The sequence below is a fragment of the Centrocercus urophasianus genome, unplaced genomic scaffold (genome assembly GCF_019232065.1).
Source record: "Centrocercus urophasianus isolate 14NV4802_14NV808 unplaced genomic scaffold, USGS_Curo_1.0 seq_14, whole genome shotgun sequence".
NCBI classification, from domain to species: Eukaryota; Metazoa; Chordata; class Aves; order Galliformes; family Phasianidae; genus Centrocercus; species Centrocercus urophasianus.
Window position 1 is genome coordinate 40859502 of NW_024884586.1, and position 18375 is coordinate 40877876.

Consider the following 18375-nt stretch of genomic DNA (forward strand, 5'->3'; position numbering starts at 1 on the left):
CTGCACAAACACTGACCTATTTCTGTATTACCTAGGACCTATTTCCCAAACATGAACATCAAATTACTTTCACTTGTTCAACCAGTCTCCTAGTACTTACAGCAGCACACTGCAAAATGAACCTTTCCTCTTGGATTTGACACCTGATTCAGTCAGCTTTCTATACATTTTATTTCTGGCTGTAAATCTGGAATTGCTGCCTCATTTTTAAGTCTTTGCCATCAGAAGCTGCACGAGACTGTATGAGTAGGCCAGCCACAAGCAGCTGAGGTACAGCCCTCAGCTGAGCCTTGATAACTGCCTGCATACGTGCTTCAAGCAAATGTGAAACGAAAGTAGTTGCCCGAAAACAAGCTCACAGTGGATTTAAGCCACTTCCTGGGTAGTTTGAACTTGTTTGTTTTTCACATGCATCAGATCTACATGGACATGTCTCAGCAGATGGGTGGTAAGTTTAAAAGACTCCCTCTGTCAAGCTGTGAAAATTACCAGTCAGGCCTTTAAGCTGTGAGATCCCTGGGACAGGACCAGCTTCTGGTTTTGTATTTAAGTAAACTGGTACAATGAGTCTTACCCCATTATAAAGCAGCAAATTATTAAACCTGATAAGGTATATAAGCAATAATATTTTGGTTATGATTGCTGTAATACCACAAAGGTTAATTCATTAAGGTCTGAAAAACATTTGGAGATCCATATAAAAAAAAAAAGAGTTAAAGAAATGTAGAAGTGTTGCTTCGGTATTGTGTTATTTATCAGCTGTCTGGTTAGCATTTGTGCTCAGTCCGCAGGTTTCACATGTAAATCAAATGCAATGAGTCTATGACAACTTACAAGATTTACACAGATGGGACCTGACCAGCCCTCTGTGAAGTCACCGGAGGTGGTCTAGGTTCCCTAATGAATGCAAATAGGAGACACAAACATAAATATAATTTACTTTTATAAAATTCTTAATTGGGTTAATAAAATATCTCTGCAAAAAGCATATAGCTCATAAAAATCCAGACTCTGTGCATACCAGAGCTGATGTGGATCAGGATAATAGACACAAAGAATTGCATTACCATGTTAATACAATAGGGAAGTCTGCTACCTCTCTTTTGAATAACCTCTCATGCAAATTTTGAATGTTGACCATGACACCAAACCCTCTCAGGGCACTCAGTTGTGTTTCCCTATGCTTACAATATATTTGATTTTCAATACAAAACTGCAGACTCATCAAAAGCCCACCTTTCTGACAGCATTCAATTATTTAAATACTATACAGAGTGGCTTTTTTCCCCCTCTGAATCTTGCATAAAGTACTTTAGGCAAGCTTACAAATAATACAGTATGAAAAGGACAAAAATCCAAGTGGGAAAAAAAATTACAATGGCATCCTTTTTAACTAATAGTTTCCACTTTTTCCTCACCTTTGACTGGCTGTCTAAAGAGCTGCTTCCAAAATGCATTTAAGCATACAACAAAAACATATCCAAATTCTCTCCACAGTAATGATTCTATAATGTTCTTGAAGTCAAAAGCAAGTTTATTTGCAACTAGGGTCATTATCTGCCTATGTGTTAAATTATTTGGCCACATGCTAAATATTTGAGCTATGCAAAGGTTCATTATTGTTATATACTTACAATATATTCAGTTTCTCATGCACATATTTAACAAAAGGATACTTAAAATACACAGGCTTCATGGTACTTAAAAAATGTTACAAGCAAAATCCTTGAATAATAAATCTGAAAGGATAATCCTAACATATACATGATGTTGGCAAAGTATTTTGTGTGTCATATATGACCTCAGTTCTTAGAGAGCACAATGCCATAGAAGTGGTAAAAACCATAAAGGTACATTTCAAACATTTCCCCCTTTTGGAGACAAATGTTTACTTTATCTCACGCAACAGCGCTTGAACTAATTATACAGAGCAGTTTTCTACTTCTTCAAGTAGAAGATAAAATCAGAATTATTGTTTTACATGCAAGAAAAATTCCAAAATGTAATATTCTGAAGCTACAACTAGTTTTAAGTGTGACACCCTGAAACAAAAAGATGACTTTTTTTTTAAGAATTTGCATGATCTAACTTGTGCATATACTGGTTTTCTTTTGCAAAATCTAAAAGAAAATTAACAGCTCTGTAGCTTAACTTCTGTGTTATTTGCACAATGGCTCTGACAGACTAAGAGGAGTCATTAAAACTGAGACTGCATTGCATTTCTGGTTGCTGCAGCCCAGCATGCCAGAACAGTGACATTCCTGATATATGATGACTGGAATATACAGAAGTTTGCCGTGATTAACCAAAGGCAAAACACATCAGGATGTTCAAAGTGTTCAGTGTATCCCTTTCATAAGCTAAAACACTCCCAGCCTCAACAGGTGTGAGACAACATCTGCTGGGGAGTGAGGTTCCCCAGGGCATCTCCTTACCTCACAGAGACCACTCCACACCCTGTGTCTGACCACAGTGGTATGGTCCCGCTCCTTTTGCATGTCTTGAGGACAGGACCAAAACCAGAAGTGAATGAATCATACTGCTCAGTTTCCCCTACAGATCTGTCTTGGAGCTGATTGAGGAGGAGGGAAGATCATGCCTGATTTCAGTAGGATTTGGATCAGATACCAGAACCAATACAAATTCTTAATTCAGAAGAGCTTACAGGCTAAGAAATAAATCTTTGTTGCAAGCCTATATGTAATTTGATTCCTATAGTCACGAATAGGACATAAGAAATGTGGAAATATCTATATGTGTCCCCTGCTTGAACAGTGGGTGCTGTTAGAAAGCACAATAATGTTCCGGGCTATTGATTTTACCACAGTATTTCCTTGCTTAAAGCATTTTCCACTATGAGATATTTGCACAATGCCATGGTAAATGTTCTTTTTAAGAGTTCACTGTACTCTTGTTAGAGAAGCTATGAAAACGATGTGAGTTCTCTTGCTATGCTGAGTTGCTCTTCTGGCTTGCCTGATGTGCTACCCTATTTAGATAAAGTTTAAAGAGCCAAATGGAATGTAAAAATGAAATGTAGTAAAAAATACTACATGAGGTATTTTAGGTAACAAAGAAATTAAATAGGAAACATACTCATAGGTAGAGATTAGATTTTGACTATATTATCCTAGACCAGAAACAAACACCCAAATCAGACTTCATTTATCTTCCAAAATAAACACAGCCTAAGTCATATAAGATGTGCTTTTTTCTTTCCTACCGCTTACCTTTCAATTATTTTATGTTTTGGCAATGCTCATTTATTTCTCTGTAGGATAATAGGGAAAAAGATGAGAGGAGGATGGGGAGACAGGAGAAAAGGAATATTTAGAACATATTCATCTTCTTTACTATTTTCAAAGTCATAATCAGCATAACTAAAACATAGATCAACTCATCATACCAAGACCCATGCTCCATTTAGAGGAAAGTGGTATGACTTTTCATGACTTAGCTTGAAGCAAAACTAAGTTTGCAACTAACTGATACTGATTACATCAATTGACACAACTCTTTTTCTGGACCTGGGTTCTTAATTCCATAACTTACGACAGTAAGTAACTCACTAAATACAGTGTGAGACAGAAACTAATAAAATGTTCTAAAAATCAATCAGGCTAACTAATGGCCTTAAAAAGTAAGGTATGATGAAGCAAGAACAAATTCTGTACTTTGTATGAATATTCACCATGAGCAAGTTATGTTATGTTTGATCAAAAAAATATATATGTTGAAAAAGTGTCACCTAGAATGCATTGAGGCTCTGAGCTGATAGTCTATTCTAAAATGGAATATTGTTGCAAGTACAATACCATGTCTGGATAAACCTCCTCGCCTGACTTTTGGACAAGGTAGTAAGAACTAGTAGGGGTCTAGAAAAGGAATGGAATTATTTCTTCTCCACACTATGAAGAAGAAATAACGAGCCAGAGAGAACGTATGAACTGTAAGCTTTGTGGCACTAATTAAAGAGATGATGGAATCTAGATTGATTCTTATGAGCAGGTTAGATAACCATGATTAGAATGATACAATGCTATAATGTGATGGAAAACTCAGCAATGTTAGCAGAGCCCCAAGACGCAGCAAGTAAGGGGAAAAAACAAGTGCAGCAGCTATGGATGCAAAAACAAAAGGGGGGAGGAAGAAAAGGGAGAAGCTATTCACCTTCAGGAGACCTAAAGTAGGCAGACATCTCCAGCAAGATACCCTTACCTTCTTTACCAACCTTTCAACCCTTAAATGAGGTCTGGGAAGGGGTGGATCCTGGCTCCACCCCTTCCAGTCATTCAGGTACATTGCATGCACCTGAACTCTTCTGGATTGGTCCTGTCTTTCTACCAGATTCTCAATCGCTGGTTCAAGCTGTTACTCTGTATTTCTGCTACAAATGGTTTAGGTACAGCTTATACGTGGGAAACAATATTTTTTGTTGTTCTCTTCCAAACTCTTTTCATATAACTGTATGTTAAAATTCCTTTTCAGTTTTAACAGAAAGAAGAAATTCTATGGAAGTCTTCTTCTATATGTATGAATACTTACAGGAACCCCTTGACAGGACCATTTTCATGGATACTGTGACAAATAAACCCCTGTTTCTTTTCTGAAAAGCAAAATCCCTTTTGTGTTCACTAGAAAACAAAGGACTGGACAATTCAGAAGCCAATATAACTGGAAAAGGAAAAGCCAGACCATTGGAGAAAATTAGCTTCAGGCATACATTTTCACTAGGTCTGCAGAGAGTTCTCTGAAAGATTTATCATCCTAAATTACCATTGGATCTACATAGGAAATAAATCTTCACAGATATCCACTTGGAATGGGTGGGGGAGAAGTTCTCTTTCCTGTTTCTGGATGTATTCTAGTAGATTTTTTTGCAGACCATAGTTTTGCGTGTAATCAGTTCTTGATGACAGCATTTATTTTTTGGGGGGAGGGAGGTAGGAGAACATTTAAAAATGCCAAAGCCTCATTATTTTTACTTAAAATTCAAGGATTTAAAATTATTGAACCATAAATTCTGTTATGACATTTTACAAAACCTGTAATTCATGTATCACTCTCTCCTTCATTTTGTCTTCATACTGTATTTCCTAACAAGATTTCTGGAGGATCTTTTTTTTTCTTGTGCCATTTTAATGCACCATAGGAATTGCACAATTACAGAGGCATCATGAAAAATGTATTCCAATGAAGGAATTTGCTTCAAAAAGGGAAATGGAATCACTCAATATCTGAAATATAATCCCTATGAGGAATCACATCCGCAGTAAAACTCTTCTCAGTCTCTGTTTGTTAGGTTTCCCATTCTGCATAGAAACTATCTGGGAAAAAAGAAAAAAGAAAAGAAAAGAAAAAAAAAAGGCAAGAAAAAAAATCTGACCCTCTTTAAATGAGATCATCAAATATCTTATCTTCTCCTTCATTGTAAACATTTGCTCAAAGTGAATTTAGCATGATTCCAGAATATGAAACTTTTGAATCCATTGCAGTGCCATGGTTTATCGACCCTTAAAAGGAATTGAGTGTATTGAAATCAACTATTTCAACAGCTACTAATCCTTCACTGAATACATAAAAATAAGTTGTGATAAAATACATAAGCAGAATTATTTAAAGATTTATTTAAAATTTAAATTGGCTTTTGGATTAACTAAATTTCAAAATGAAACAAGAATCTTCCTGAAAACTGTTTGTTTTCTGCTCTGCTTAATCTGAAGATCAGAAGAAAATACTGTGTAATGGTACTTGTTTTTGTGATGCTTTTATACTTGCAATAATGTTAATGGGTTATTGGATTCCATGGTACTCCCTATGCTCCTCATTTTGCTGTTTTTGTTTGCTTGTTAGTTTTTCAGCTGCAAATTTATTGCTTAAATATAAATTGAGGCTATTCCTCACTTCAGTGAGTCCCCAAAGCTCAACAGAATCTTGCTATTGACACTGTTGATTTCCAAGAAAGACTTAGGCTGGTTGATGAAATCATAGAACAGGGCATTAAAATCTATCTAGAAAAAAAGATTTTTCAAAAGAAAATGGAAATTGTAATTATGAGGAGTATGTCCAGTGATACTAAAATTAGAAAATAGCCTGACATGCAAATTTGCTATTGCTAAGAGAGTTTAGTTGAAAGAACAAAAGAGGAATATTCTACAGAGCTCAATGACTGTCCTCATGTGGCATGTTTAAAGGAAACAGCTGGCTCTCCAGGCATGATTTAAAAAGTCCTGGATTAGATATACATTCATAGGAAGAAGAAAAAGAGTAGTATGAAGAGAGCTGAGTGAAAGCTAAAAGGAGTTTAAGAGAAAATGGAAGTAGGAACTTTCAGAATGACTCTCTGACTTCAGCAGTGAGAGCATATATCTGTACATATACAGATACACACCAATGTCTAAAGAGATCTCTACTACCAATCAGCTACTGTAATGAAATCTATTTTGCATTTATTTAAAAGCTCTAGTAACTGAACATTGCAGCTACTTATCATCGTAGTAACATAAACTATCACAGAGTATATGTGTTTAGAATCACTACCACAGTTCACTTCCAGCAGTGGTTCAGTGTGCTGCAATTCAAGGTGTTTTTAAGGCACACTGCAAAATGGACCTCACCAAATGAGAAGTAACAGTTTTTGTGCATATGATAGTTGGGGGACAGGTCCTGGCTAGGCTAATCTTGATTTTGGTTCACAAGAACAATTTCTGAGGAACCTATGCCAGATCATTCTGAAGGTCAGTTCCCAAACTTCAGGTCCTTATGCTTACACAGTTTAGGTCAGCTGACACTACTTTTTCAGTTTCTTTCTTATTTTTAAATTTGCCCCCTATCTCTGGACCGAAAATTGATAGGATTTATGTAAGTTCCTTAATCCTCAGTAACTTGAAAATAATTTAGTTGCGAGAAATGTCAGACACTCCTAACTGGGTTTGAAATATAAACTTTTAAGGCTTAGAAAAGTGTCTTAATTAAGGTTAAATCTGCAACACACGATCAGTATTTCCTGGTTGTAACAACTTTTTCATAGCTCCTAAAAATATAAATCAAATTTGATGCGGGTTATGGCAAAGATTGTTTTTCAAGTTTACTAATAATCTTTTTAGTTGCTACTCTGATAGCCTCCCTACAAATAAATCTGATTCACAATTAAAAATTGTCCATATTTTAGACTTTAACAGAAAGAAGGTATCCACCTATTGCCATGAAACAAGAACATAATCTGCTACGAAGCAATCGAAGCAATCATCTACTCTCCTATATTAACATCTGATGGTAGAATCCTATTTCATACAGGAAAATCAAAATCAACTTACATGAATGTTTGAAGAAAAAGTCATGCATAACTCACTGAAGCAAAATGAATATCAGAGTCAGCGGGTTCCAAAAAGAAGAAAGGAAAAAGTAGCTATAAACTCCACAGAAAGTAGAAATATAGGCATTGTTGTACAGACCTCTAATCTCCTGTGCAGTGCTATACGTGGAGAGGGAAAAATGCCTTCCTGACCTCTCCAGGTGATCAATTTACACTCTGAAGCCTGAAAGCTGATCTGTATCTATTCCAAATTAACTGGAATAGAAAGAGGCATGAGGCTAAAACATAAAGAAATAACACTGTAGAAAGCAGAAAGTACCTTATTCATCAGTACAAGTCAGGATGTCGTTTGCTACCAAAGGAGATACCTTCCTTTCATAAATATTCCTGTGCAGATTTTAATATCAAAAGTACCTCAGAACTCTCAGTGAAAATAATCTCTGCAGGTACTGGTCGAAGCCTACTGAGATCAATAGAAATACCTCCCTCCAGTGCAGTAGACTCTGGATCAGGCCCTTTCTCTATAACAAAGGTTCCCTCCATCACAGGGCTGCAATGTCCCCTCCTTCCTGCCCCCTTGCACTACACTCAACTTCTGTTTTGAAGCCGACAGAAAAACAACAAACAACCCAGATGAACCTAACTGGAAATGTCCTTTCAGATGGGAAAAGATATGCGAAATCACATCAGCTTTACCCAGTGCTAAGATAAAATGTTATGTGACCTACAATCCAATGTACTACATTCTATGTGATCATCAAGCAGTAAAATTGTATAGCTTTTTTTTTTTTTTCCCCAGGTCTACTGAACTTTTGCTATTTCCAAAGTGTTAAAAATACTCCGTTTGCTAATATAAATGATTATAATTGACAGTGCATTGTCAATCTATTGCAAAGCTGATTTAATTAAGAATGCCAAGGGGCATCATTTGGGGCCAGGTATCTAAGCTGAAAGTTTTTTTGATCTCAACCTCTCCCTATAGGACCGTCCACACTGGCACCAAAGGCTGGAGGGCAAGAGAACAAAGGGAATTTTATGTGTCTGAATTCAAATTCTTTCCCTTTGAAATGAAGCGTCCAGAATGGGCAATAAAACTGTGAAAATGGATTTCTGGCCGCATTTGATGTTAAGCCTTTAGTGTCAAGAGCCAGGTCTTTTTTTCTCTCTCTTTCTTTTAGGTTTTTTTTTTTTTTTTCCTCTCCCTGAATGGTCTTGTGGGGAATTTATCCTATAAATTATTTCTTACAGTTTGTATGCATACGGTATGGCCTTGTCTCATACTTAGAATTCAAAAGTAGGGTATTGTGTGTGTTTTAATTAACTTGTATTTTCAGAAAAAATGCAATGGAAAACATTGTGCTAAAGAAGTTCATGCCATGTAGGGTTTTTTTTCTGTCAGCCGTGTGTCAAAACTTAATGTTTATTAAGCACTTCTGTAGAAAAAGTAACTTCCACTCTGCTCTTTTTTCATATCCAGTAGTCATAATCCTTTGTGTCATCACTTCCATTCCCATAGTAGGATACTGCGATGCAACAAGAAAAGCAGAGGATTAGGCCCACTTAGAATGATCATGCAGAGGGATCTATTATAATAATGATTACAACCATTTTATCTTTAATAGCTAGCCACTGATGGAAGGGCAGAGAGGGGAGAAGAGAGACAGAGAAATGAAAGGAATCTTGGCATATTGAAATGATTCGTTCTTAAGCTTTGATTGTATATGAAAATTGATCTTTAAATATTTATTTGTAACAAAAGCAGTTGGCAATACCATATTAAAACTGGCTAAATTAATTTAAATTTTTACACACCACTTAGGCAGTACATTCTTGCCATCTGAGGAAAAAAAAACATATGTGTTTCTGCATGCATGCAATTTAGTTACAAATTATTTTTTTTTTTACTAGGAGCACTTCATCATCCATTTCTCTGCAGACCATGTTTTCACGAGATAATATTACAGTGACTAACAATACTTCTACCAAAGCAAGTCAAGGTGTTGTAAGGAAAATTTCAATCCACAAGTATAAGGGAGACCCTTTCATCAGGAGCCAGTTTAATAGGTTTTCCAACAGAGAATAAAAATGTACATTTTCCTACTGACCAGTAAAGTAAAAAAAATAAAAAATAAAATAAAATATACAATTTTTCCCTTTAGTGTAATCCTGGATTTCACCATCTCTAGTCCTACATTCCTCCTCTTTCAGCCCCTCCTTTTTTTTCTGATATCCTTTTCTTGTAGTTTTCTTTCTCCAGGCCTCCCCCAGGCTTCCTGCCATATCTCTAGACTTATTCTCTTTTCCATTGACTCTGGTTCATTCTGATCTCTTTCTTTTTGTTTTACATACCACAGTTAGTTCACTTTTTCCTCCTTTCTCACATATGTTTTCCCTGCCTTTTGTGTTTTCTTTCTGTCTCTGTTTCTATTCCTCTATTTTCACTATTTTTAAGCAAGCTCCTCAGTGAGTGATATATATAACTGAGCAAATAAATAGGAGAAAAGTTACAATCAGTGCAATTAATTAAGATTTAAGAAGCTTTCACTTCAGACAGTATTGATGCCAAGAGATTTACACTAATAAACTGATATGCATGTCTATCCTATCAGAATTGTGTCCAAACAGCTTTGAATAGATATGAAAAAAGTTTATAAGATAGGAAATTATTTTCCCTAGTATTGCTGTAGAGGAATTCTCACTTAACAACGACTAATGCACTGAAATGAGCATCCCTACGGGTCTCTTCCAACTTGAACTCTATCAAGACTTTTTTTTTGTGGTCCACATCTCAACCCAGTGGGAATGGGAGTTTATCCCAACACGCAAAGAATGAGTATTGTCCTGATTTTTGACTGATATAGAGTTAATTCTCTTTGCAGTGGCTGGTGTGGTGCTGTGTTTTGGATTTAGGGGAAAAATGATGATAACATACTGTTTTTGCTGTTACAGAGCAGTGCTTACACAGTGTCAAAGACCTTCCAACTTCTCACTCTGCCCTGCTGGCAAGGAGGCTGGGAGAGCACAAGAACTGGGAAAGGGGACAGTCAGAACAGGTGACAGCAACTGTCTTTATCTCAATCCGCAAATTTTGTTTATTTCCCACCTCCCATTCCACTGGGGAGGTGAACATGAAGTGCTGTGTGGTGCTTATCTGCCTGCCAGGTTAAACCACAAGTGCCAGTGTGATTTTCAAACAAACTATATTTTCTCTGGCCTATTTAGCTCTCAAAGGAGTGCTTCTGTAAGTGTACGTGTAACTCTAGTAGTGACCTAAAAATTATGCTTTTGTTTAATTTTAAGATGCCACATTCAGAAAACTCAAGGAACTCTTTGACACGCAGAAGATTTTTTTTAAATTTACCAGACTGTCACTGCTTGCATTGGATTCTATGCTATTACCATGATCAGCATCCTTCTTTTCAACTTGTTTATCTAAACAGAATCAGTCAAAATCACACACACACTTAATATCAGTGTATAAAGAAGATATTGATAGATTTCATTCAGGACCTCTCTTAATTTTGGCCTGATTATTTATTTATAAATAGAAGCATACTTTGTTTCTACTTGGTCACGGCCTCCGCTCTCTACTTTGGGTAGTAAGAAATTGCCAGACTGATTGGGCCTATGCAAATGTCCTTCTTTGTCCACCAAATTAGCACAATCTATTACTGCTAAAACTTCAATTCACTGACCATGTTCTATGAGCTTAAAGTGAAGCATACACTAAATCACTCTGTTGAAACATCATTTATACAAAATAATGAAAATTACACTAAGATAAATAAACATAGGGACTGAAAGTGGAAGGAGCTCCAACTTATATTTGTATATCTAAATTGATGCACACAGTCTTGCTAAATTATATTTATGTACATTTGCATGCATATCTACACAAAGGACATCTTTATTTTAATTCATCTGTGTTAGCAAAATATCCTGTAGTGTACTTAGTATATGTAGTATAAAATTACCACTAGTTCTAAAACTTAGAAAATTCAGAATAGGGTCAACAAATTCCCATCTCCCTTGCTGCTTCTAGGACGGACATCCCAACTGCTATGTATACTTGAATTGATTAAACATTATTCAGATATAAAAAAAGGAAAAATATCAAAACTTTTTAGGCCTAATCTTCTAGACTCATAGACACTCTGTGAAACAGGAACATGTAAGATATTACACATGGTTGTACCAAAACCACAGCCAACATTTGCATATTACATCTGTTAGACAGGCAGTACTTGGTCCTGTCCAAGATGTGGTCAGCTTTAGAATCAAGATTTACTGAAACAAGTTTCCCAGGATTCATTGCAGCCCAATAGCCTCAGGCTGTGATAATGTGAAATTCTGGGAATTAATTTGGATGGGGCTCAGCTACAAAAATGGAGAAGAGATCTCAGGAGAAGCCAAGGTTACTGCAAAATATTTGACTTTTTCAGTTCAGGATGGTTTGCACCTTCTTGTTTCTCTGAGGCTCTGGCACATCCACAGTCTGTGGTTTCCCTGTTCTGACTGCAACAGGGCAGAAGAGATTCCTCATCACTGGTTCATTCTTCAAGGCCTCCCAAACCCACCCAGCCTGGCAGCAAGATAAGAATGGGGAACAAATGAATGAATATCAGATTATTGAGTGATCTCAATGTGAGTACATCATTCAGAGATTCCCACTGAATACAAAATTCACTGTTCAGCAGCTACGATACTCCTGTATAGATTCACCTGTATTTCAGTGATGAATGGGGATTTCTCTTAGTGCATCTTAGTGCACTATCTCATTATCTGTCACTGAAATATTTTTCTTTATGAATATTATTTGTATGCCTTCTACTTGCACCTTTTCACAGCTCACATGTCCCAGTGTGAAACCTCAGAATTTAAGTAAATATTTCTATTTTGCTCCTCTTATGCATGAAAAGGTCATATTAAAGTAATTATAATTCTAACTCTAATTCCAACAAAGTATGATGTACAGTAAAACCACCATTTTTTAAAATTTCTTTCTGAACTTTGGGAAGCACAGAATAGTTTCCACAACCCCTCTGAATCTCCTTTAGCTTCCTATACACACTCAGATCACAAGTTCTACAATATAAAAAATGTTTAGATGCTTTCCTTAGGTGTTTAGATTCTTAAGTCAAGATAGCATGTCGGAATCTAAGCTTTTATCATTTCAAATTAATTTTACTCCTGTAACTGCAGAGATCTTGAAAGTATGTCCTACTTACAGTGCAAACTCCAGAAGCAAAAAGAAGTAAAAATGAATATGTAAATATATATATATCCTCACCTCGTGGCACCTAAAACAGGCTCAAGGTTTTGATTGTAATGTGGTTTATTTTGAGAAAAATTATGAGAGCATCCTCAAAGTTTTTAAACATAGAACTGATATGTATGGCTTCCATTCAGACACATGATAGTCACTCAGCTGCTGTAAAGTAGATTATAAAATAAAAATGCACTGCATAGTATATATTCTTTTTGTACCCTGGGTGTCACCACCTTGCAACTCAACATAAGCACTCTGAGGCCAGAGTTCAGCATCTGAGCTTTGTATTTTCTCACACAGCTCTCTCTCTCACACAAACATGCATACAACCACTGTAATCAGTATAAACTGCTTGTGCTAGGCACAACACAATGAAAGCTCAAGAACAGAAAACTGTAACACAGTTCTGACTTCCGGCAATGTAAAGCACAATATGAATCAGTTTGAAACTCTCCGCAAGGCTCTAACTAGAAACTCAAATCTTAAAACTTGACTACAGATAGGAGTGTATCATGCTGTAAATGCTTTTGCTCAGCCCTAGGTTCTGCATTCACAAGTCAACCTATGAAATGACCACCTGACTGATGCGCACAAGAAATGGAGAGCAGCAAGCCTGCATGAGATGAGCCTCATCAAAAATGAACCACATATGCAAAGCCAGCATGTACATTAAGTTCACGCTGACAAGCTGCAGCTGGTTTCAGGTACACCAGTTGATGAAGTCTACCAGGATGTGGTCAACAATATAGTAAGCTACACTTAATATGACTTTCCCCACAGGCATTTGCAGCAAACCCACAGCTTTTTTGGAGGTAACTTCACTGCACAACTTTCAACCTGCTGGATAAATTGTAATGGTTATTCACTGTTGGTATAGCAGCTATTTCCATCCTTGAGCTCATGTCATTTATCTTCTTTCTTTCTTTCCTGAATGGCTGAAAGTGTAAAATAATACTTGATGATTAGTTAGGTACCTTTTGGGTATAAAACTTCAAAGAAGGTGAAGTAATGAAGAAAACATAATAATCAAAGTTTCCACTTAGATTTATTACTTATTATTCCTATGAATATTTTTCAATTTTTAGAATGCATGACATAGAGAAAAAAAGCACGTGATGCTTTCAGTTTTTAACACTCCGTTTATTAACAGTAGTTCCATTCAATGACCATAAAAATTTAGTGAAATCTATAAGCAATGAAGCTTCTTTAGCATCCAAAAGTATGCTAGAAGTTTTCAGTTTTCACAACAATCAAATGCAAGTTTCCATTTTGAATTATGATCTAATAATGACTAAGACACAAGAAATTTACCTCTCATACACTTCAGTAAGGACCTCACTCTGTTCTAGGCATCCTGTAAAATACAGTGGGATGTACATGACATAAATAAACAGTCACAGTCAACGTGATCTTTGTTCTTTCTCTTTATTCTGATTCATGTTTGCCTTTTACTATATCTAATTATGCATATAGGTAGAGTCATAAGTCTGCCATTCAATTATTTTGTGGTAAGACTATTCCAATGGTGGACTGTCCTCTGTGATAAGGCACATGCCATACTCTCTCAATTAAATCAGAACAGAGCGTTTGATAAAGATGTCATAACTTTACCACACTTTACCTATTTGTGTCAATGTTTGCTAGACAAAATTTATGGAAAAACATCAATTAGACAGTTTGGGTGCCTTTGAGAGCCTCCTAGGATTCTGGGTGAAACTCATGATTAATCTGTACTGTAGCTGTTTCTTTCAAAAGTCAGGAATCTTATTTTTCTTCAGGGAGGGGAGTGGTGAAAAAGGGACTTAGATTTTAGCTCACAAGTGACATTTTTATGGATGATTTCATAAAAAGCCACGCAAAAGGATTAAATGCAATTCTTGTCAGAGAACCGATGAGCATTTGTAAAAATAGAAAATATTTGGATTCAAATATTTGTGAAAGATATTTAAAGCATCACAAGGCACTTTTTCAGCCAGAACTTTTTCAGTTAAGCAAGTATTCAGACTGGAGCTACTTAAGGTAAATTTAGAGATTTCCACATGTGATCCACAGATTATAGGTCTACAATTCTGTTTCTAGACCTGGAGATCCAGTGTCAACTCTGAGGTCAATCAAGTATTGAACCACACAGTAGCTATTCCTTCAGTGAGGTTCAAAAAAGTCTGTGACTTCTCTCTGCTCCACAAAGCTGTCAGTTTTCATAAAATCTGCAAGAACTACATACCTTCATGATTTTTGCCTCCCTCTCAGATTTGCTTTTGTTTAGTCAACCTTTTCTAAACATACTAATGTACTGATCAGGCATACAAGTAATGCAATTATTATTATTTCTTTCTCAGCAAACCAGGCTATAAACCTTAGAAAATAAGCCTCTGAGATTCTTCAAGACTTCCAGTATTAAGTGTAGTGCTGTCTCATAATGTATACAACCCCCACTGTTTAGTACAGTACAATTGATTTGTGAGAAGATTATCTAGTAATTAGTTGTTTTTTTAACAGTCATGCCATTTGACATATTAAATGTTGCGCATTACTTAAACAATAGAGTAGAAATATCAATAGTCTGGTGCCACTGGGTATGACTCTTTTCCATTAGAAAGCATATATGTGCGAGACTGAATGGTGAGTAATAGAAGACTATGTTTCTTTATGATGTATCTGATGAAGTCAGCACTAATTTCTTAAACAACAGATCTCTGGAGCTGGACAAATATATCAGGATTATATTTATCTTTCTAGGGCTCGATCAGAGGCTGATTTTCAGGTTTAATAAGAAATTGACTGGATTTTATGCTGGGAGATACCTTTACCTGGGAGATACCAAACCTTCGCTACCTTTTATCTCACTGACAGGCTCAGTAGTAGTTTTCCTTACTTAGGATTCTCTGCGATGCTAATGGCAAGGGTTATTTTGGGTCTCTGTTGTTCATGTTTTCTCTTTTCTTTTTCTTCTTCCAGTGTTGCTGTTTATTCAATCATTTTAAGATTCTATGATTATCTTTTAAATTCTCTCCCTGGACAAAGATATATATGGAAGCATTGACTTGTCATAAGATGTTGATCTGGAGAATGATTATTAGCAGTCATTACAAAAATCTGTCATTGATGATGCTGTAATAAAGTTTTGAGTCTGAAAGTACTCATTTAGATAGTTGCAATGATACATAATATCATATGTAAAAATAGAGCCTTACTTAGTAGTTCCTCACTTACTTTTGGTCTGTAGCTAACTTGATTGTAATGGACCCTAGACACAAGCTGTCCCTGGAGTCCCTAATAATGCTGTTTAGTTGTCATGGTTTCTTAGGCTGTCACTCCTGTAACTGTTAAATGTTGCTATAAGTTTAGAGAAGTGAGAAGGAAATGAACAGTACACATTTAATCTCCCTAAGTCTTCTAGATGATCATACATTTGCTTGAGGAACATTAGATTCATTGAGACCCCACCTGGTTTGGGGTAATTTCTTAAAAAATATCATATTACTGGTAGAACTTGCTTTCAATAAGGTTTCTGTATTATGGAGAAGTTATTTACAACCTTGGTGGGTTCCCCTTTGAAGTCATTTGTCTTGTTGAGAGGGGAAGTGGAGCTGGCCTTTGAAGAGTCTCATTTCATCTTGGATCTCTCACTTTGAAGTACACTTTACCCTGTGGGCATACCCTGTGGAAAATCTCTCATTGTTCATGGGTCTCCTAAGAAAATATTCCCTAGAGGCACACTTCCCTGATGAACAATTTACCTTGGAGATATGTGCAATGATGTATTTTTCATTCTTGCCAACAGCAGGCAGAGTCTAGTTATATCAAACAATCAAATTATTTTATAGAGAAAATATAGGTGATTTTAGTAGAATATATAGAGGACAGTTGCATAATGTGTACAACATCCAAATCTTGATAAACTCAACTTCCTTCCTTAATGCTACTGAAAAAATAATGTATTTCAGTTCTAACACTCTGCCTCTAGACATCCTTAATTATTTGAATACTTCAACGCTGAGGCTTTCTCATTCATATTTTTTTAGATGAAAAATTCTCTGAAAGCCTGAAAAAAAACCATGAGTTATTTTCAGACGTGATGATTTTGAAAGATAGCTACTGTGACTGTGATAAAAGCAAAGACAATGTACATTTTTGCTTTAAAGAATTTTCACTATTTTTCAATAAACAGAAAAGTAAACCTTCTTTATGGCCCAGTGTTCATTGAGGCCTGGTACCTCAGTGAGGTTGGAAACTACAAATTAGGAACATAAACACAAACAAACAGCCACACCTATAGTCCATAAAAGCTTTTCAACCATTAAAGCAACACTACTTTTGCTATATCCTGCCACTGCCTAATTTCAAAGGCGTAATAAAGGGTAATTGCTATGCATACAGGATCAGCTCTAGGCTAACCAAAACAAGCAGCAAACTTGAACAACAAATTTCCAGAACAGAACAACTGCCATGGCATTACTCCTTGTTTTGCTTATACCACAGCCTTAGAAATCTAGATTTACTGCTGCAGCTGCATTGAGGTGCGTGGGATGCAGTGATGAGTGCAAGTGGGAGTTCTCCCAGAGGCAGAAATAATTGCTCCAAGACTTCTAATACCCCCAATAGCAGAAAGAGCTGAGAATCTGAACTTGCATGACTTTTCTTGGTGCCTTATTCTTTGCTCTTTTATGTTGCAGGAATGACCTATTTCTGGTCGTGTCCTACAACTTACTCTGAAAGTATGTAGGGTTGGAAGCCTGGAACTGATGCAGTACTCCAGACAGTCAATACTAACAATAAACCTACCACTTACAGATGGTGTGGGTTGTTCAGGAAATCTACGTTGGATTCGGGATTGTTGCACAAATACCAGATTAAATTGTCACATTTCATTCTGAATGCTAAGAGAACACTTGGTAAATTGCAGTGGATATTATAGCATGCACAGTATGCAGTTTGTTTATATATATAAAAGCATATGCTTATAAAACTTCTATTACCTCTGAAAATAGAGGACTCTGACAGGATATAAGAACTCAAACTATTTGAGTGCTTCCTTTAAAATTATGTAACTGATTTGGGTAAAGATAATATAATATTTCCCATTGCACTATATTTAAGTATTAATGGATTTCTCCTATGAAATCTCTATCTCTCTTCTGCAAGGCAACCTTTGACCATCTTACTTGTTTGATACTACGACCCTTTCCATGGCAACAGATTGTGATGTCATGCACAAACAGATTATGAGGTCAAAAAGTGCCCAGGATGGAGCCAGGGGAAGATGTAGGAAAGATTCTGAAACTATGTAAATATATTTCAAAGCAAGTATTCAAAAGAAGTGGAAAGCACACTTACAATAAAAGTAATGATTGTTTAAAATAACTTTTCAAAGAGGCTTTGTGGTTGTGTCAACCTTAATAGAATTAATAGTAATAGCAATTGAGATTGCGATAGTGATAGCAATAATCATGGTAACAGCAATAATAAAAATGTTAGAACTGTCAGTGCTATGAGTTTCAGATCTGTTGCTCACATAATATTCTTTTCATCGTATCCTATGAATAATTAAAAAAAAAAAAATCAACAGTGGAATATGAACTAATAAACAATGGGTATATAGAACATAATAGAATCACAGAAGGAGGCTGCCAGGGATCTCTGGGTCCATCTGCTCCAGCCTGTACTCCAGCAGGAACATTCAGAACAGGGTGCCCAAGATCACATCCAGGCAGCTCTTGAAGATCTCCCAGCCTCTCTGGGCAATCTGTGCCTGTGCTCAGTCACCTACACTGTGAAGAAATGATTCCCA

The 18375-nt window shown here is 36.2% G+C and overlaps 1 long non-coding RNA gene across 1 annotated transcript; it reads left to right on the forward strand.

Annotated features, from left to right (window-relative positions):
* Nucleotides 1-335: 335 nt before the first annotated feature.
* LOC122158040 lies at nt 336-18158 on the forward strand. Its single transcript, XR_006168116.1, has 3 exons — nt 336-448; nt 10265-10368; nt 13120-18158. It is a non-coding gene; the product is annotated as an uncharacterized LOC122158040 (long non-coding RNA).
* The last annotated feature ends 217 nt before the right edge of the window (nt 18159-18375 follow it).